Raw genomic sequence first — 23416 nt, forward strand, 5'->3', positions numbered from 1 at the left:
ATGATTTGCACATGGCTGGGTTCAAACTGGAATGGCATTGTGAGCAAAAAAACAATGGCTTTAGGCCCAGATCTCTGTACTGGGTGAATGCATGATATTGTTCTGCATTCTGTTCCTCAATTGTTGTTTTTGCATAATGTAAATAGGTCAGTGGGTTCCTCCTTTAGCCAGAGAGGTCCTATTGTTACTTGCAGTTAATAAGTTAAAATCCTAACATGGAACAGTGAGCTATTAACTGTCATGTAAGAGCTGCATGCAAACTGCAAGGAATAAATTATAGTGTTATGTTTTTTCCCCAGTCTTTGATTATCCTAATGTTACAAAAAAGGGTTCATTGGTGTAGAAATCAATTCTAATTATTAAAGAGAACCCCCAACCATGGTATTACGTTTTAAATGCTGAGTTTGTGTTTCTCCAGACCAATGACTATTAAGCTATGCTGTTTACCAGTAAGGTTGTCATGTGACTCCTACAACTTGTAGTCCTTTTTCTTATGTAACATTTCCTAAACAGTGATTTACACACGTATGATTGATTGTTTCTGTGTAATATGTGTGATGTAAAGCACTCTGACACCCTACACGGGTATAAGTGGTGCTATAAATGTTCTGATACTTTATTATTTTGACATTTCTACACATGCTTACAGCCTCTGCAAAGATTTTTACTTATTAGTACCAGTGGAACATACAACTGCTGCACTGAGAAAGGGGACCAGTCAATCTTTTCATGGAGCCCTCCACTTCACAGCAGCACGTCATTTTTCTTAGTAACATTTGATACATTTGAGGTATAAACAATTTATTAGTTAAAATGGTCCGATTATGCCAGAGATGATGTATTATGTGGCAAGTATGACAGAGCCATAATTCTGCGGTAAACATTTGCAAACTAGGATATTTTGCCATTCATGTTTGAACTGCTCTTGTGGAAAAGGGAGGAGAAGTGCTGTTGACAGAAACTCCATGGCTTGGAGACAAAAGGCTTGCTATTCCACTTTTCAGGATATTTGGGACATTCTATAATTGGAAACGTATCCCACTTTATGAATGTATTTTAATGTCAATAACTAATATTAAACTTAAATTAACATGTATATCCATTGGTTAAATTAAATAACGTAATAAGTTGTAACCGGTTAGTTAAATGGGAAATAAATACCAAAAATTGGGATATTTTGCTGTTTCTGCCACACCTCTGACTCCGTCCACTGACCCAATCCACGTGTTATTCCCGCCCTCTGATTCTCCGCCCACAGTTCCCCTACTTTTTTCCCCCAGAACGACCACTGCGTGGTGGGCACTGGGCGGCACTGTATGAGGGCGTCGTGACCGGGCAAGAGAAATGAATTAAAAGCAAAAGGGTGCAAAAGGGGCCTGAAGGAGCAAGGGACAGCAGGGCTAGGCCCCGGCCTGGTTCCGCAGTGTAGTGGTTTTGTTTGTTGTGAGCAGGGGCGGAGCGAGGTGGTGGCCGGCCTCAGGCTCTAGGCCAGGTAGGCTCTGACTGATGACTCAAGGAGCGGCTATCCCGGACCGCAATCCTCCATGTAACTTAGACAGCCATGAGCCATCATCACCCCTTAGAGGCGAGCCATGAGCCATCATCACCCCTCAGCGGCTACATGCATCAACCTGGAATCCAGGAGGACCTTGAAGGCATTGGTTGAGCAGGTGGCAGGAGGAGGTGCAGAGCCTTCACTATATTTCGGCTAAAGCATCACTCTGGCCTTTTCCTGAACTCATTAGAGCATACATACACAGCAAAACTAATTGGCAAAAGGTACATTGCCTCACTCAGGGGAAACCTAACATGGTCTTCTGTTACTTTAAAAAAATATATATTATTATCATGGGCCTTTTTTTCCTCTCTTTTAAAGAACTATTCAGTGAGTGCACCCTTATGGCAGAACAACTCTCTCCAAAGGGCACCTAAATCTTGCAGTTGCACCAGACCACTACAAAGATCAGTCATTCTGTATAAAAAGCAAACAAAAAATACCTCAGCCCACACACAGCATTGCTGCAAACGGGTTAGCAAATGTTTAAAATAAATAAAGTGGGTGCTCACTGTCCCATATTGCTGCATTCACCTCAGAAGTGCAGTCACTGACCTATCACAGTTCTTACAGACTGGCAGTGACATGCTGCACCAAGAAAGGAAATCAGTCCTCTTTAGAAGTGTTACTTCCAGTCGCACTAAAGAGCAGCAGCTATTTGCAAAAGTGTTGGTACCACAAGGGTTGAAGTACACATTGTCTTGTACACTTTTTACTCTGAATCTTTGCACACTTGTTTGAAGTTAAGTGCATTTTTAAATGACTGTATGCTATTTTATATGAAGAATAAATTGGTTATATTTAAATTAATGTTTCGTGCTAGATATTTAATGTTTTTGTGTTGTCTGTAGGAATGTCTGTGATTTATGACTGGGTATCCTGGTGCTCCATAAGGTAATCATTTATAATGCTTTAAAAGTTAATACAATCTAATATGTAATGAAACATGTGTTGAAAAATGCTTTGTTTTGGCCTTTCTGTCTCAAATTTTCTAGTGGGGACAACCCCCAAACTCCCCCTAGTAGCGGTTGCTTACTGCTCTTGCTCGCCACACACCATGTGGGCGCTGGTTTCACTTTTACTTTGTTCTCTCTAGTTCACTACTTGTGTCTATTTTTGGTGCTCTCTGAAAGAAGGTCTATGGGTACATATGACTTGGTGGGTAACCTGGTGCTCTTTAAGGTCATCATCTACTATTTACTGTGCTTTGAAAGTTGATGCAATTGAATATGTAATTAAAAATGTGCTGTAAAATTCACCATTTTGGTCTGTCTTTTTCCAAAATTTTCTTGGAGGGAGAACACCCCCAAACCCCCTAGTAGCGGTCGGGGTCGCTCGCTGCGCTCACTCGCTACACGCCGGACGGGGATTGGTGTGGCAAAATTTGCCAGGGCTGCTTTCAGTTCCCAGTGCGGCACTGGTTGCCCCTCATCAGGTGAGCAATGATTGTCACTCTTCACTTTTTAGATAACATTGCTTTGTGTTCTGGTGCTTGTAGTTCTGCATGTAAATGATGAAGTACAAGTACCAGAATGCAAACTATTGCTAGCTAAAAATGATTGGCCAAGCACTTTCATGTTAAAAGGTGAGGGCTTAGTAGGACCGGGCACAAGCATAACATACACGGCGCACGGCGCAGGAAGCGTGCATGCTGCGGGAGCCAGCATAGTGACTGAAAGCCTTTCAAAGGAGCAGGCACTGCCAGCAGGGCGGGACTAGGAATGCAAACAAGCCTGGGAATTGAGTCGGACAGACAGTGAGGGGATGGGCCTGGAGGGGGTGGGTACGCATGCAAAACACTGCAGCTGCTATTGTTACAGGGGGCCGATATTGCAAAACCGGCACTCAGTAACAAAAACGGCCCCCTGGGGTCCAAAACCAGCCCCCACCCTGGCGGCCCATTGAGAGAACACCCAGTGCCCACTATGTTCAGTCCGGCCCTGTCTGCTGGCACATCACAAGCTTCCTTCTTACCCAGCAGGGGGTGGGGATGAAAGGGAAAAATCATGTTAAAGATTAACAATATTACCAGAACGGTTTCACTGAGGCTGTGGAATCTTATAAGTGTCCCCAGCCCTGTTAGCGTCAGGGGTTCAGAAAAAGAAGACATCTCTGAAGCTGGGCTGCCAATTATGATGGGTTAAAAAGAATGCATTTGAATATGATTTTGAGCAAAATTATTTGTTGAACTGTGCAAGAAGGGAAAAATTGAGTATGCTGAATAAAAATACTCTTAGTGACACAGACCCTTGAGACAAGAGTTGGGAGATAAGAACCCTGTGGTTCTGTAATTCTCAACCTGACTGCATTTTAGTCTTGCCCTCACGTAGGCCAGTGAAGTAGGCCCAGCGAACAAGTGGCCTTGCCTTCTGAGTTCGTACATATATTAATTTGGGTTTTTCTGACTCTGAATGAACTGCAGAGAGAGTAACCCTTTTCATCGGAAACTGACCTTTTGTAAAACCAGTTTCACTAGCTGATCGTTGTCTGAGTTTTTCAATCACTGTTCAGAACCTCGTTAACCTTTAGTTTCCTTGCACATATCTTATCCTAAACAATATCTAAATAGTTACTTTCCTTAAAACTTTCTTTTCTAAACATGGGTTTTTGCCATGCGTCGTGACTGCCATCTGGTGTTCCCTTTAATGTAGGCCTCAGAAATTAGTCTGTGAGCAAAGCAGTCTGACCTATTGTGGATCATATATATATATATTAACTAAGGATTTCTTTGTGCCCTGGAGTTAATTTCAGAAGCTGGGCTTTCACCTGGAATTGACCCTGCCAAGCCAATTTCTCTGCAAGATCGTTATTTACTTTCCCAATCACCATTCAAGACATTTGTTAACTTTTAAGTTTCTTTTATCTTGCACATTATCTGAAACTACTTTTCTTTACTGTTTCTTCATTTCATGGGTTACGCTTCCAATTAAGGGTTTGTTCGGGCCTTCCAGATTATTATTTAGATATGCCTAAATATTAGCTTGTGGGTTGGGACACTGTAAAATGAGCTTTACTGTATGATGCTGTGTGATGTAATGTATTTTCTATTGGTTGAATTTTGGTGCAGGGGCGTGCATTTTAAATGTACCTTTTTGTGTATAAATAAGGATGTCTCGCCTTAGTAAAATTGAGCAGTTTCTTGAGTTGTACACCTTGTTGTATTGCTTGGATTTCTGCTACTAGCTGCAGCTAATAAATTTGATCTCTGACGCCACCTAGAAGTATTACGTGACTCTGTATACCAAGGCAAGGGAACCCAGAGGACTTTGGGTGTGTCCCTGGCGCCGCTGGGTATTTGAGAACCCGGTTCTTCAACCTGAGGTATAATACATATGCACATAGGACACAATCTGCGATTTGCAGTGTTTTATATTCAACAACCTCATCCCCATGGTGATTACAAGAGGCACCACATAAATGTGCAGTAAAAAGGATGACTTTCTCGTGATGAACACTGCCAACCACTACGGGTCTGCCCATAGTATTTTGAGTGTGGCAGTCAGACCCCTGCCTCTGCTGTTTCTTGGCGGTTAGCCCACCATGAAAACGGTGGCAGATGCAACTAAGGGGACCCAAAAAGGCCCCCTGCTGCTTCTGGGGTGCACGTGGGGAGAACATGTTGTAACACTCTGTAATTGCACCCCCATTCCTGCACTGTGTGGAATGCATGACATGGTGCATACCACACCGTGCAGGAATGTGCTGTAGATGCTGTCATGGCGGAGGTCTGATGCTAAGGTTCTCCTATGAGCCTAACACAGCACCCACCATGAGACCGCCACAGCACCACCCACCCGCCCTGGATTCAAGTTGGAATCTGGCAGGCAGGTGCACCACAGGCTTGGTGGTTCTCCTGTGGGCGCAGCGGTGGCGAGCCTACAGGAGGACTGCCAAACTTGTAATAAGGCCCTGGATGTCTTTGCTGGAATGTCTCTTTGCGACGTAAAGAGGACCAGGAAAATAGGGAAGGGATCAAATACTGTCCTCATTGCTTTAAAATAGCTCTTTTGGATTGCTATGTTAAATATACAGATCGAAACTTTCTACACAATGAGGCATCTTCCAGGGGTCCTGCTTGAAAGCAAGTTAATGATGCAGAAAGAAGCAGCCTAAAAATAATTAAATGTAAGTTATGGCACTGTAAAGTTGCACCCTATAACATAAATATTTGATGCACTAAGATATGGAGTAGTCTTAATGTTTTTAAATAATTTAATATTTCAAGGCTACAGGTTTAGAATTGCTTTATAAACCTTGTTGTCTCCCAAAATTCTGTATTGAAAGAAGCTTTAAAATCCCCCATTTGCCTACACATTTCTCACAGGGAGAAGCCCACTCAACTCCCCTTGTGTCACATAGATTGCCCACTTGTCATGCTCAGTAAAATTCATCCCGACTTTTATGCCTCACCACTTTAATATGTTGCCAGCCACCACTGGCAAAATGCAGAGTTCTACAGCTGGCAAGAATAGGGTCCAGAAGAAAGCAAAGAATCTGGGGTAACACATCCATTTTCCCTAGGTTGTGCGTCGCAGTGATGACTAAAGTAAAAGCTGCATTTAATTTTAGCTGCAAACCGTGACACAAAAAGTACGACACCTTTCTGAGTCCGATAGTCACTTGTTTAGCTGCACGCCCGTACTGCTATTTTCTAAAATAAAATGTCTTCAATAACGCCCCATGCAGTCCTCACGTTTGTATGTTGAAGAAATTGAATTTTAAAGCTTGCTAGCAGTATATGAGAGCACTAGTCATGTTCGCTCTGGAGGAAGCAGGAAGATGCGAAGAGGGAGCAATAGAGCAGCCCACCTAAAATCAGACTCATCCCTGAATTAGTCCACATTTGCTGGGGCACCGCATGGTCTAGGATGAACACACTGAGGTGCAGATTTACTAAGCCCTTGTGTTGTCTTTGAACCACTCGTTTAAACATAATGCAACAAATGTTCTTAACTGACATGCAAGACCTCCTGCGCCTTTCGAAGATACAGGGGCCTGTGTTACCCCTTGTCCGAAAAATGCCTTTCTGAAAACTCCGCATTTGGTTGTCTCTGCCCTTCTCCTTGCTGTACACTTTCTCTGAGATTCAGGGCCTAAAACCAGGAATACATTTTTGCGGCAGGAGCGGTAATCTTGGCCTTGGCCACAGTGAAAGTCATTTGATTTTCACATATGTCTACCTACTGGACATCCGACCAAACAATAAAACATCCATGTCACCTTACTCCAAGTGTATTGTGCATTGTTTGGTTGCATGGGGGAGTATTGGTGTTTTGTGATCAAGCTTCTTTAGCTTTGAATGCAGGTTCACCACCCGTAGGGGGTCATTAGGATGGCGATCCTTTCGTGAAAAGGGACCACCCACCATCGCGGCAGGGGTCCCATTGGTGACATTAGGATGTGCCCGCCACACTGGCGGGCGCATCCTCCATTCTTGACATTGTTCTCAGCACCGCCCGCTGCAATGCCAAGAAGGCCAGCCACTGCGCAGGGCCTGCCATGTTGTGCATGGAACTGCAGGGGGGGGTACCATAGGTACCTCCATGTGTACTCCCTACCCCCCAGAATCCCTGGGGGCCCGCTATGGGCCCCCAATTGCATTAACCACCTGCCTTTCTGTGGGGGCAGAAAGGCATGTCCCCGAAGACATGCTAATATGGATGGCGGTGTCTCTCAGACATCGCCACCATGTTAGCAGCTTTTCCACCGAGTTAACTCAACGGCCGGGTGGAAAACCGGCGGGCGGTTTTTCCGTCACCCGGGGTCCCCCGCCATGGTAATGTGGCGGGGTAAATTCGAAGCGGAGGTTTTTATCGGGGGGATCGCCACCGCCATACGGGCAGTGGCGATCCGCGCCCTATCCTAATGACCCCCTTAGATTCCATAAGGATATTTTGAGTGTTGGCATATTTATATTATACAGAAGGCCAAATAATAATTTTAACCCTACAGAGTTTATCTAAAACATGTAATTAAAGGTTTCAAATGTGAATGCCTTTTTCACTTAGATTTAGCGGCACATTTACTCAAAAGGTTGCGCAGCACAGCAAGCCACCTTGCTATGCTCTGTAAGATGGAATGGGCAGGAATGTACCATATTTAACATAATACAGTGAATTCCTTTCTTTTCCGAGCACTGGTGCACAATGTGCTGCCTAGTGCCAACACAGGCAGGTGCAAAAGTGTCTGCATTGTAAGCATTGTAAGGTATCCCTTCCTGCACAAAAACAATCCCCTGAGGCCTTTTCCTTTTTCTATGTGTGCTGCATAATGCAGCACACATAGAAAAAGGAAGTAATGATGAGAAATAAAGATAGTTCTCCTCGTTACGCCTCGCCTAGACGCGGAGTAGCGTTCTAACACATTCCCAGGTCTACCAGTATTAACAAATCTGGAAATTCTTCAGAATCTATGGTTGGGTGCACTAGAACACCAAAGCTCCACCCATCGAATGCCTTCCCAGGGCAGAGGAATGCAATGTAGCAATTTGCAATTTGTTGTGTTACTCTGGATTTATCATCTCACTAACGGCCACGCAAGGTGGTCTTGCGTGGCTTGATAAATCGAACGTAAGGGTTGCATCGCTTTGCACCCCATTTCATGGTGTAAAAGTGAAGCACCCCTATGATAAATATGCCCCTAAATGTGTAATGTATCCACTGGTTTGTCAGGTGTCTTTCAGTTTCGCACTCTGTGCACTAGAGCTAAGATACAACTCGACTCTAACTACTTTGCCATTCTCAGCATTGTGAACGGCTGTCACAACATTCTAATCTGACAGGAAACCTTTAAAATATGTTTGACCTTGTATTTAAAAACTGCTTCCAGAATAGACTTGCATTTTAAATAATTAAATTAACTTGTCATGTGTATATTATACACAGCAATATAGAACAATTTCCAATAATTTCCAGTAAGAAAATGAGATTTATTCAAGCATAGCAAAGCATTTTTTCTTTTAGAGTGAAGTACCTGAAAACAGATTGATTAATGTGCATATTATTTAAATTAAATGGAAATGTGGTTTTATGTTTGAGTATATCTTAACAGCAGTAGCTTGAAACAAGATTTTCAAATCTGACAATATTTCTAGTACTTTAACACTGCTCTCCAGTATTTTGTTTGCCATTTGCCTGTGTAAAATAATGATACATTGGCCGTAAAGAATTTCTATGAATATGGGTGAAGGAATTATTTGGTATGAGTGTGGAATTATTTTAATATGATTTCTCTCCAGGCAGTGTGAGAGGAACAGAAGCAATTATTTGAGTTAAATTACTTATGCAGAAATCCCTTGACATTTCACATCTCTCACCATTTCTGTTCATGCCCAACCTCGACTACATTTAAGCAATTTGCCAGATGTGTGTAATTTGTCAATGGAAAGTAGTGGGCCATCCTAGAAGCACACAATCATTGCAGTATCCGACGGGAAGAAATGTTTATCAGGATACATGCTTCCATCGCCAGAGGTAGTCTCAGGCACAACGAACTGATGAAGCAACAGTAAGTTCTACTACAGGATAGACGATTAGTGGCCAGCCCAAAGACAGAACCATTGGAAGCAAGCAACCAGGAATTAAGTGGAAGCTGGACCACAGAAAGAACAACAAAGAGCCAAACACGATACAGTACTACTCAATAGAAACAAGCAATCAGGAAGCAAAATTAAGTCTTACTCAAGAAGATTTGCCACAGGAACTACTATAAAGTGTCATCCCACTGAAGATCACCCCTCTGCTACCATCTTTAGAAATATCCCAAGTCCATCCTCGCACAGACATGGGCAGATATGGACAAAGATAACTATTATTTGTGCATGACAAGGATCAAAGTCCGGAATTGCTGAATATCATGTGGCAGTCAAAACCTATACATTTAAAGCTAAACCATCTGCAAAGTCAGACCTCATGCACAGCAAACATGCAATCAGAAGGTATGGCATTGACAGTGACTGCAGGAAGACATCACACCCCTGGTAAGCCGCTGGTCATTCCACAGGAAGCTTGTCACACAAGCCAATTAACACTACAACACAATCATGAATGGAGCATCCATCAGAGTCAGAGACCTCTTTAAACCAATTAACCACGCAGAAATCCTACCCCAACCGACCAATTAAACATTTAAAGGCAAAAAAGTACTGTCTTCAAGAATTGAAGTTTTAAATTCTCTTCAGTAGTACCACATTGGTTCACTGACAAAATATTTAAACCATAAATATCGTGATACCAAAATATTGTGTCAAAAATATCATTTTTCTATACATATAATGGTAAGTTCAAAAATATCTATAGAATATATATTTTTAGACTAATATCAAAAAATATGTTATAAATTGTGTAGTTTAACGAAGTAAAACTTAAATATGTTAATACATAACATTATTATAAAGTAAACGAAATAAGTTTAAATAATATTTAAAAGCATATATAAATATATACTCTTTCAAACAATCACACACACACACACACACACACACACATATATATATATATATATATATATATATATATATATATATATATATATATATATATATATATATATATATATATATATATATATTCACTGAAAAAACCATAGGTTATAGACCATATATAGTTAGGAATTCGCATTTACAAAACCTTATTTTACTCACACAAAACCATTGAAATTCCATATATAGTTAGTTGCACTAACTATATATCGCGCACCCGCAATCCACTGCTGATGATGTCACATATTACATCATTCATGACATGGTCAGTGACATCACTGATGACATCACTGATGACATCTCAAATGACATCACTGATGACATCTCAAATGACATCACTGATGACATCTCATTTGACATTACTGATCACATCACTGATGATATCATTCATGTGATAATACGATGAACCTCTTCAGACTCTAATATAACCTTAGATACAATCAGTGTAAACAGACACTCAGAGACTGTCACTCATCCATGGAGTTACTCACACACCTAGTCAGTCAATCAAAGAATCAATCACACCTCCATTTCCTCAACTATACAGTTATACAAACTTTACTTATTCAAACATATACTAACACATATTAACTCTCTTATACAATCCCTGCTACAAGTTCACAATGATCCATACAGCCACTCACACATTCACTGGCTCTTATGCACAGTTATTTATATATGTCAACTCTCAGATGTACTGTGTTTTACATATGTACTTACTTTGACATGTAGCACTGAGATATCCATTCACTCACCAATACACTCATGCACACAGTCAACCGCCCATACAGCTGTTTCCACATGCACTTTTGAAACCATACATCTAGTGAATCAACTGCTCACACATCTATGCACAGAGTCACACACCTCCCAGCCACCCCCACACACACACTCACTCTCCCATACAAATACTTGGGCAACCAATCAATAACCCATATAGTTACTCATATAGCTACTTATCAACACATGCAACAGTTTACAGAACAACAGACATAATGATGCACAAATTAAGACAGTTTAGTCACTAACCCATGCACTCAGTGAGACACATTTAATCACTCACTCATACAGTCAGTCATGCACCTACTAAATCCTTCATCCAGACACTTATACATCCACTCATTCTTCAATATGTAAGACATATTTTAACTTTACAGAAACATACAGTCACTGGATGTTGTCATCAGTGATGTCATCAGTGATGTCATTTGAGATGTCATCAGTGATGTCATCAGTGATGTCACTGACCATGTCATGAATGATGTAATATGTGACATCATCAGCAGTGGATTGCGGGTGCGCGATATATAGTTAGTGCAACTAACTATATATGGAATTTCAATGGTTTTGTGTGAGTAAAATAAGGTTTTGTAAATGCGAATTCCTAACTATATATGGTCTATAACCTATGGTTTTTTCAGTGAATTTTCAAGGTTTTGTAAATGCTAATTCCTAACTATATATGGTCTATAACCTACGGTTTTTTCAGTGAATTTTCAAGGTTTTGTAAATGCTAATTCCTAACTATATATGGTCTATAGCCTATGGTTTTTTCAGTGAATATATATATATACATACATATATAAACATATATCATCTGTATATCTACATATAAATACAAACATAAATGCATGCATACATATACTTATATGCATTTTAGGGTTGTTAGGGCGTTTTCGTGTGTATTATGTTGCTTTTTTAGGGCTTTTGGGTCAATTAAGTAGGGTTCCCGGAGCCTAGGGCTGAGGGGCCGGTTCAGTTTCGTGCGTATTGGTGTTGGCAAGGTTTTGAGGGATTTTTGCGGTTTCTGGTCGAGATTTGGCCGTTTTATGGCTTTTTTTTGTGTTTGCGGGGGGCGCGTATTCGGGTTGAAATTCGTCCCCGTTCCAGTGGATGGATTGGGCAGATTTTTGGTGAGATGTTAGGGAATCGCTGGAACTAGTGTCCAGCCAAGTTTGAAGCGGATCGGAGCAGTGGAAGTGCTTTAAAGAGCAATTTTTGTGCAGAGTAGCGAATTGTCATGTTATTCAATGGGAGTTTTTGGTGCGCATGGAGAAGGTGAATTTGGGGTGTTCCAGTTGCGCTAGAGGGACGGGGCTTGGGTGAGCTGTAGGGAGAGTGGATCGGCAGGTGTGCCGAATTTTTGGGATTTGTTGGCGGAAGGGTGTGCTTGGGCAAAGTCGATTTGGTGAAAACGGTGCGTTATTTACATGAAAGTTGAAAAAACACTAATAAAAGCAAAGCTAAAAAGCCACCTCATTACAAACAGAATGGCTTTAACTTAAATGAGGGCGAGATCTATTGCATTTTCAATGCTTGTTTACTTTGGTTCCATCAAGAAGGCATTCAGATGTGTCACACATTTGCCATAAATTCTGAATGTTAGCACTCTAGTTGCACATTAGATCACTGTAGTAAAGCTACTGCTCACCAGGGACGTCTGCTGCTGGTATTCAAAGTGCATGTTTCAGTCTGCATGTCAGAATTTTTTTAATGAAATAGAAGAGGATTTGAGAAGTCACTCAAAATGATCCCTAATTTTTCTTTCTGAAGCACTAATCATACTTTCTATGGCAAAATTAACCCCCTCATGTTGTTCCTTTTTAAATTGAGTGTTTTCAGACTTACCACTTCATTCCAATCAAGATGGCTTCTGGTGTGCCATACTTTTGTCATAAGTAAGACTGTTAGCGCTCTAGTTGTTCTTTAGAACACTCTGGGACATTCTGTCATTGGGCTATACTTGGGGTACATCTGGGTGATATTTGGGCTACATTTAGGCTCTTTTGTCTCTGGTGGCCATCTTGCGAGACTATGTCAGAATGTTTTAATGAAATTGAAGAGGGTTTGAGAAGTCACTCAAAATGTGCCCTAATTTTTCTTTCTGCAGCACTAATCATAATTCATATGGCAAAATATACCCCCTCATTTTGTTCCTTTTTAAATTAAATGTTTTAATAGTTACCACTTTATTCCAATCAAGATGGCTTCAGGTGTGCCATACCTTTGTAATAAGTAGGACTGTTAGCGCTCTAGTTGTTCTTTAGAACACTCTGGGACATTCTGTCATTGGGCTATACTTGGGCTACATCTGGGTGATATTTGGGCTACATTTGGGCTCTTTTGTCTCTGGTGGCCATTTTGGGAGACTGCATGTCAGAATTTTTTAATGAAATAGAAGAGGATTTGAAAAGTCACTCAAAATGTGCCCTAATTTTTCTTTCTGCAGCACTAATAATACCTTCTATTGCATAATATACCCCCTCATTTTGTTCCTTTTTAAATTAAATGTCTTAAGAGTTACCACTTTATTCCCATCACGATGGCTCCAGGTGTGCTATACCTTTGTAATAAGTAGGACTGTTAGCGCTCTAGTTGTTCTTTAGAACACTCTGGGACATTCTGTCATTGGGCTATACTTGGGCTACATCTGGGTGATATTTGGGCTATATTTGGGCTCTTTTGTCTCTGGTGGCCATTTTGGGAGACTGCATGTCAGAATGTTTTAATGAAATAGAAAAGGATTTGAGAAGTCACTCAAAATGTGCCCTAATTTTTCATTCTGCAGCACTAATCATACTTTCTATGGCAAAATATACCCCCTCATGTTGTTTCTTTTTAAATTAAATGTTTTAAGAGTTACCACTTTATTCCAATCAAGATGGCTTCAGGTGTGCCATACCTTTGTAATAAGTAGGACTGTTAGCGCTCTAGTTGTTCTTTAGAACACTCTGGGACATTCTGTCATTGGGCTATACTTGGGCTACATCTGGGTGATATTTGGGCTACATTTGGGCTCTTTTGTCTCTGGTGGCCATTTTGGGAGACTGCATGTCAGAATGTTTTAATGAAATAGAAAAGGATTTGAGAAGTCACTCAAAATGTGCCCTAATTTTTCATTCTGCAGCACTAATCATACTTTCTATGGCAAAATATACCCCTTCATGTTGTTTCTTTTTAAATTAAATGTTTTAAGAGTTACCACTTTATTCCAATCAAGATGGCTTCAGGTGTGCCATACCTTTGTAATAAGTAGGACTGTTAGCGCTCTAGTTGTTCTTTAGAACACTCTAGGAGGCTGCAGTAGAACACAAAGGAATCAACTGTCAGTCTCTGTCCTTGTTGGATGTACATGTTTTACTGAGAATGTCAGACTTCATTTTCACATGACTGAGAAAGATAATGTGAATTTACAGAAAATATGCTTTCAGTTTAGCTTATAGATCCCCTTCCAAACCACTGTGGGAAAATCATGAGATATTAGTTTTCTTTCAAACAATATTCATGATATCACAGCAGAAGGTTTTTTCACATGGTAAAATCACCTTAGAACCCACCACAATTCCTAAAACGAGTATGGTACCATCAACAAATGATTGATAATGTAACTAAAGTCCTAAAACCCTCTATTAACTACAATGCTTTTTAATGAGGTGCTATCATGTATATTGGTCCCAAGATGGCTGCCAACACTTCTTGGATGAAGTGCTGACAGCCAATCAGATCAGATGTGTGGTTAGGCTCCGCCCAGATATATATATTTTTTTGAACCTAAATTACTCAAAATCCACTGGAGCACATATATTGAGACCTAGCAAAGGCACATCAGGCTAACAGTCCCTACAATTTTGCCAAGTTTCGTGCAAATCCATTCAGCCGTTCGAGCTAAAAGTGAGGCCAACCGCCCTATGGAAATTAACATGGGAAAAATGCGTTTTGGGACCCCCCTTTTTTCTCGGCCCCCCCTTGATGAAACCCCCCCAAATTGTCAGGGGCTGCTCAGAAACAAAATGTTCCATTTTCCTGAAAATTTCAGCCAATTCCGTCCACAAACGCCAAAGTTATTAGACATAGAATTTTCAAAAATCCCATAGAGAAAAAATCCTAACTATATATACCTACTGGCGACCGCCAGTAGGTAATATATATATATATATATATATTCACTGAAAAAACCATAGGTTTCACACAAGTTATAGTTAGCTGGAAATTTTACTGACATAAAACCAATGAAATTCCACATTATAGTTAGTTGGACTCACTATAACTTGCGCATGTAATGCACTGCTGATGACATCACATATTACATCACTCATGACATGGTCAGTGACATTACTCATGACATCACTGATGACACCATCCAGTGAATGTGTGTCTTTCTGAAAAATAAATATGTTTTATAAATGTATCTGTAAAGGTCGATGGAAAAATAAATGTTTAAATTATTGTCTTAATGAATTTCTTTTTTTAAAAAATGATTGGATAACTGGCTTATTAAGTGTATCTTAGTGACTACATATATTAGCGAGTAATGTTTAAATATTTAAATGTTTGTATCAGTGTTTCACTTTGTGTATAAATGGCTACATGGGTTGGTGAGTAGCTACATGTGTGTGTATATGGGTTATTAGATTTTTTTTAGTATCAGTATGAGTCTCTGTATGGTTTAGTGGGGGTATTACTTAGCACATAGATGCATCAATGACTGACTCACTGTTTGTATGTGTTTTGAAGACAGCATATGTGCAGGACTGTATGGGTGGATGAGTGTGTATATGTGTGTGTTAGTGAGTGAATGACTGTCTCACTAGTGTCTTTATCAGTAACTACATATGTTTTAATCTAGTTTATGTGAGTATTGATATATATAAGTCAGTATATGTGAGAGTGAGAGATTGAAACAGTTCCTGTTTAAATAAGTATGTGTTTCTATGAGTGATTGTTTAAGAGAGTAAGTATGTGTAAGTTTCCTTAGAAGTAAGGTGGTGGTGTGTGTATATCTGTATATATTAATAAATGGATGTTTATTAGTTTATTTGCATGTGTGAATATGTGTGTGAGTAACTTTTTGATGACTGTCGGTGTGTAACAGGATGTATAGGTGTATCACTACATATGATGAGTGAGTATATGTATGAGTGACTATATAGCACTGTTGGTGAATGAGTGGATGTGTATATAGATGGTGGAATTACTGAATTGGTTGTTGTAACTGGTATGGGTATATCCACTTTTTTGAAAATGTTAGTTTCTATTTTTGAATATATGTTTCAAGGGTTACTTTACAGTGAAAGGAGGTCTGTCACTCTGTCACAAGGATGGTGTCATCAGTGATGTCATGAGTGATGTCACTGACCATGTCATGAGTGATGTAATATGTGATGTCATCAGCAGTGCATTACATGCGCAAGTTATAGTGAGTCCAACTAACTATAACATGGAATTTCATTGGTTTTATGTCAGTAAAATTTCCAGTTAACTATAACTGGTGTGAAACCTATGTTTTTTTCAGTGAATTTAATAGGTTTTTTAAATGCTAATTCCTAACTATAACTGGTGTGAAACCTATGTTTTTTTCAGTGAATCTCATAGGTTTTTTAAATGCTAATTCCTAACTATAACTGGTGTGAAACCTATGGTTTTTTCAGTGAATTTCATAGGTTTTTTAACAGCAATTTTCTATAGCTGTGAAATGTAATATTTTCTAAAATGAATCCTATATGTGAAGTTTAAATATATTTACAAGCCCCTTGCGCCACCTTTGCGTCACGTTCAACATGGGAAAAGTGACACAAAAGTGGCGCAAGTGGCTTGTAAATCTGCCCCTAAGTCTCTACATTGATACCTACATGTAGGTGCATAAATAAAAAAATAAAAAAACAACAAAAAGAATTTACATATCGAAGAATGAGTGCATGTATAAGTGTCTGGATGAAAGATTAAGTAGGTGCGTGACTGACTGTAGGAGTGAGTGATTAAATGTGTCTTTCTGAATGCATGGGTTAGTGACTAAACTGTCTGAATGTGTGTATCATTATGTTTGTTGTTGTATAACCTGTTGCATTTGTTGATCAGTAGCTATATGAGTGGCTATATGTGTTATTGATTGGTTGCCCAAGTATTTGTATGAGAGAATGAGTGTGTGTGTGGGTGGCTGGGAGGTGTGTGATTCTGTGCATAGATGTGTGAGCAGATGATCCACAAGATGTATGGGTTCAAGAGTGCATGTGGAAACACCTGTATGGGCGGTTGACTGTCTGCATGGGTGTATTGGTGAGTGAATTGATATCTCAGTGCTACATGTCCAAGTAAGTACATATGTAAAACACAATGCATGTGACAGCTGACATATATAAATGACTATACATGAGAGCCAGTGATGTGCCAGTTCCTGTATGGATCATTGTGTACTTGTATCAGTGATTGTATTAGAGAGTAAGTATGTGTTAGTATATGTTTGAATAAATAAGGTGTTGTATGTATAACTGTATAGTTCAGAAAATGGAAGTGTGATTGATTCTTTGCATAACTGACTAGGTGAGTGAGTAACTCCATGGATGAGTGAAAGTGTGTGAGTGTCTGTATACACTTTGTGTATCAAAGTTTATATTAAAGTGTGAAGAGGTTCATCGTATTATCACATGAATGATGTCATCAGTGATGTCATCAGTGATGTCATTTGAGATGTCATCAGTGATGTCATCAGTGATGTCACTGACCATGTCATGAATGATGTAATATGTGACATCATCAGCAGTGGATTGCGGGTGCGTGAAATATAGTTAGTCCAACTAACTATATATGCGAATTTCAATGGTTTTGTATGAGTAAAATAAGGTTTTGTAAATGCTAATTCTTAACTATATATTGTCTCAAACCTATGGTTTTTTCAGTGAATTTTCAAGGTTTTGTAAATGCTAATTCCTAACTATATATGGTCTCAAACCTATGGTTTTTTCAGTGAATTTCAATGGTTTTTTAATAGCAAATATCTATAGCTGTAATATATATTCTTCTTTATAATGTATACTATATTTTCTATGTATGTAATACATTTTTGTTAGGTTTAATATTCTTTTTTTTTTTTTTTTTTTGCCCCTGTGCGCTCCCGGTGCGCGCAATGGGGAGTGCACCGGTAAGCGCAATTTCGTGGAGCACCCCGGTGAGCGCTCCGGTGAATGCCCCGTTAGCGCTATTGCCGCGATCGAAAACAACATCGTGACGCATCCCGTAAGCGTGACGTATCGCGTAGCTGCGTGATGCGTCTTATGACGTGCTGCGTAAACGCACCCGGAAGTGCTCTGCGGCGCGGCCCGGTGCGCATAACGTAAGCGCGCCGGAGCGCGTAACGTAAGCGCATCGGGTCATGTGACCTGAAAATAACACTTTTCATTGGTTCTCATCATTTTTTTTCTCCAAATGATAAAAACGCCCCCTCCTTTTTTCCTCATTCTAAATTTCTTCATTGAAAGAGCAAGATCTATTTTTGATCAGTGCAATGGCATCACTTGTAGCTGCAGCTGGTGCACCCCCACCACCACCACCACCACCACCAAGAAAAGAAGGTCCACCACCACAGTTCCTTGGAGGAGAAGAAGAAGAGGAGGAAGAAGAGGAGGAGGAGGAACAACCAAGGCGCTTCCTGCCTGAAGAACCAAGGCAAAGCCACGTTAAAGTGCACTTTATTTGGCAATTCTTTTCATTCCCTGAAGGCCTGAAAAAGGTGAACGCCCCCAAAGTCACCTGTCTAATTTGTGGCAGAGTCCTCTCCAGGGGCAATCCCAAAACAAAATATTCATTTGGTAATTTTACCATGATCCGCCACATGGAGAGGTGGCATCCCAATAACTTAGCCCAGGCTGAAGTACAGGAACTTCAGAACAACCCACCCCCTGTGGCCAGCACCTCTTCTACTGAAGACTCACTTTCTGGTCCTGAAGGACGCCAAATGGTGCCAAATATACAACAAAAATTTGGCACCATAAAAATTGTTTGCATTTTCTGTGGCAAAACGTTATGTGATGGTGAACTTAGTGTCACCTTAATAAATAATGCTGTGGACAACGACCAATGCAGCAAGAAAAGGAAGCAGTATTTCTTTTCTTTTTTGTTGCTCCTGTTGAGCCATTTCCAATTCTGTTTTTTGTTTGTTCCCTTAAAAAACACAAAAAAATATAAAATTGTTCAAAAATACAAAAAAAAATGTTCAGAAAAATTATAAAAAATATATAAAACAACAAAAATAATTTTAAAAAGTTCTTTTCAGAACTACCTACCTTTTACAAAATATTGCTAAAAATTTTAAACTGGCATTCTTTTTTCTCTTTTTTGCGCTTCCCGGTGCGTTTCCTGGTGGGCCCTTTTATAGCCCCCACATCAAACCTATGGGGCAGGGGGGTCTACCCTGCCCCCTTTTGGTAATTTCCCCCTTTGTTTTTGCCACCTCTTGTGTCTCGATCCTGCCGAGACACAAGATGGCGGCCGCTCTGGACTGTTTGTAATGTTTACAGACACCCGAGAGCCAATCAGCTTTCCGTGCGCAAGTCACGTGGCGCGCCCAGAGCGCTCCTCGGTGCGCGTACTGGGCGCTGCCATAGATATATATATTTTTTTAACCTAAATTACTCAAAATCCACTGGAGCACATATCTTGAGACATAGCAAAGGCACATCGGGCTACCAGTCCCTACAATTTTGCCAAGTTTGGTGGAAATCCATTCAGCCGTTCGGGCTAAAAGTGAAGTCGACCGCCCTATGGAAATTAACATGGCGAAAACACGTTTTGGGACCCCCTTTTATCTCGGCCCCCGCTTGACGAATCCCCCCCAAACTTTCAGGGAAGGAGCGGGCCATTTTCTTGGGGAAATTCGCGAAGATTCGTCCACCGGCGCCAAAGTTATTCCCAATAGAATGTTGCGGATTTCCTATGGAAAGTAGATCCTAACTATAACTACCTACTGGCGACCGCCAGTAGGTTTTATATATATATATATATATATATATATATATATATATATATATATATATATATATATATATATATATATATATATATATATATATATATGTATATGTATATATATATATATATATATATATATATATATATATATATATATATATATATATATATATATATATATATATATATATATATATATATATATATATATATATATATATATATCAAAGTGTGAGGGTTTATATGCACATATGAAATGGAAAACTATTTTGAAAAATATACATTTTAACTTACATTATAATTATAGACTGTTTAAATATTTTCTATATATATCTATATATTTATATACATATATATACATATATATATATTTACATAAACATAACAAAATAAAAGTACAACAAATAAACTGCAATTATTTTATAGTTCCATTTTAATCATACATAATAAGTAACCAATATATAAAAATGCATCTTACTAAAAATATCTTGAAAATTACATAAATGTATATATAAAAGTATATATTTAAATTCATAAACACAGAACATAACATGGATTTGTAAAGCACACGTTCGCCCAAGGGTATCTTGCTACTAAATAATATATATTTAAGAAAAATTCATAAACAAAATTTAAATATGTAAATAATAAGTATACCATTCCCACTCCAATTTATGCAACATTAGAGAGAGTGTTAAACTCAGAAGGCATAACATTTACTATTCCCACTCTAGTCTGTGCAGCAATAGGTAAAGTGTTAAACTCAGGAAGAGCTACATTTACTATTCACACTCCAGTCTGTGCAAGAATACTTAAAGCATTATAGTCAGGAGGGGTAAAATGTACTATTCCACTACAGTCGGTGCAACAGTAGGGAAAGCATTGGAGTCGGGCAGGGTAAAGTTTACTATTCCTTCTCCATTCTGTCAAGCAGTGGGGAAAGCTTTGGGCTCAGGAGGGGTGAAGTGTACTATTCCCACTCTAGTATGTACAACAGTAAGGATGCAATCAGTGCAACAGTAGAGAAAGAGTAGTTCACCTCAAACAAATAACATATTTTAACAATTCTATTAAATATCATAAATATTAATATGTAATTTGAAAATGGTGTCTCAATTGTAACAAAAATTAAACCAATTACGTAATTAGTAGTTTTTTTAAAAATTATTATGAATTACAAATATTATTAATGTCATTCACATACCACACTATATTCTCACAATCATAACAGCCAAAAATTAAAATGTAAATAAAATTAAAAAAAACATAATACAACTAACACATCACTTAATAAATAACACAATTTTTAGTAAATAAATACATTAAGGCATTATTAATAAATAACTTCCCACTCTATTGCTCTATATACTAAACAACGCACACCTAACATATAACTTAACAAATATGATAATCTCACAATTTACATAACAATCAACTAAGTGAGTAATAACAAACTAATTCTGAATTAACAAAAAATATTTCTTATTTATTAACTTCCCACCCTCAAACCCTCTAAAACAAACAACAACCCACACCTAAACTATATTTTAAAATGTATAAGATTTCCACAATTTACATAATTAATTATCAATTAAACAAATAATAATAATCAACTAACAATTAACTAAATATTTAAATTAACTTCTCACCCCATATCTGTACAAACTAACAACCCACACCTGAAATATAACTTAAATATTATCTTAATTACACAATTTACACAAATCTAATTGTCAATTAAATTATTATTTTTAATTAGCATTAATTAATAATACATTATCATTAATTTACTTCTCACATTGTACCCCTACAGCCCCACGACCTACACTTAAAACATAACTTTAAAAAAATGTATTGCACAATTTAAATAATAATCAAATAAATAATCAATAATCATTAAAAATATATTATTCCTTAATTTACTTCGCACTCTGTTTCCATGCAAACTCCAAACCCACACCTAAAATGTAACTTAAAAAATGTATTAGTTACACAATTTACATAATTAATTATTACATAAATATTTAATAATTAAAAATTAATTATTAATTAATTATAAGTAATTTAGTGCCCATCCTGTTCCCCTACAAATACCACAACCCACACCTAAACCTTCACTGAAAAAATCAATTAATTACACAATTGAAATAATTATCAATGAAATAATTAATGCTCATTAAAAATAATTTTTACCTAATTATTGTTCATTTACTTCCTATCCTGTACGTCTACAAACCCACAACCCACTACTACACTAACAATGAAAAGAAACAATTAAATTAAACTTTAAAAACGTACATACTATATTAAAAAATAGCAAAAAGTATACAAACAATTTTTATCATATACAATTAAAACACGCTAAAATATATAAAAAATAATTTTATTAAAAATTCTTTTTTTGCAAAAGGTATTAGCAAAATAGTTATTTTTAACATTGATGTTACCAAACATAAACATTTTTGTAAATGGTAATAATAACATAGATATTTTTAACATCAATATTATTTACCTTAGAAAATCAATATTCTTGTCAAGGATATTCCTGTATCATGATATTTGTGGATTACGATATAAAAAAATTTATATTTCAACATCTCAATATTTCTTCTCTGTTTTTTGTCTGCGTGCCAACAGGTTGGTACAGACTGAAAAGAAACCACTTCCGTTCCCGTTTCAGTGCTAAACTTTCAAATCTTCAAAGCTCACTATTATCCACACCAAATGATAGCAACTTAATTCCAGGATGAATTGTAAAGGCCATCTCTGGTAACACCTTCAAACCAGTAAAAAACAATGCAGTATCTTTCCTAGCATTCATAGGACTGGGAAAATGTGATCCCTCCCAAAGAATCCTAATTTGTCCTTTGTAGACATCACCAAATGTGTAACTATTGCCCACCAGACATTTATGAATAAAGTGATTGATAAGGTAATTGCATTCAACACGAGGAAATAAACATTACCATTTTTCAATAGAACATGTTTGGCTTTAGGCCCCAAAGTTGCAATGACACAGATATCATTCCCATGGTTCACAATGTACTTCAAACCGATAAAAACTGGTAAATATTGTATCCTCATACTGTTTGGCAGGTCTGAAGCCTTCAACACTCTAATATATCAAACACTATTCAACAACTTCTACTCAAGAAAAGGCTGTGATTGAGCACTTCTCAACTTGTATGAGTTCTTCATTTAAAACATTTTCATTCAATCACACCCATATAGCACCACATCCTTGTCACTTGCAGCATCCTCAAATAAATAATCCTGCTTACAATAATCTTAAACCTCTTCTTGACACCCTGGTTAGCTTTACTCCCTGATATGAGTATCCAGATCTATTAGTGTGCAAGCAATACCTGACAGTACTAGAAAATCTTATCAGGAAGTGACAGCTCCAGATTTAAGGCCTTATTACGAGTACAGCGGTCCTGAGACGGTGGTGGTCCAACCACTACCACCCGCAGTCCAACTGCCATATTACAATAGTGACCGTGGTACCGCCAGCAGCCAGACAGAAGACTGACACGAGGCCAGAATGATGGATCCCAATGGGGCAGCGGTGGGGAAGGAAGCGGTCTGCTGTGGTGGGGCAGATTCTAACCACATATTGCAGATTATGACCTCCCTTTCCT

The sequence above is a fragment of the Lissotriton vulgaris genome, chromosome 3_1 (genome assembly GCF_964263255.1).
Source record: "Lissotriton vulgaris chromosome 3_1, aLisVul1.2, whole genome shotgun sequence".
NCBI lineage: Eukaryota > Metazoa > Chordata > Amphibia > Caudata > Salamandridae > Lissotriton > Lissotriton vulgaris.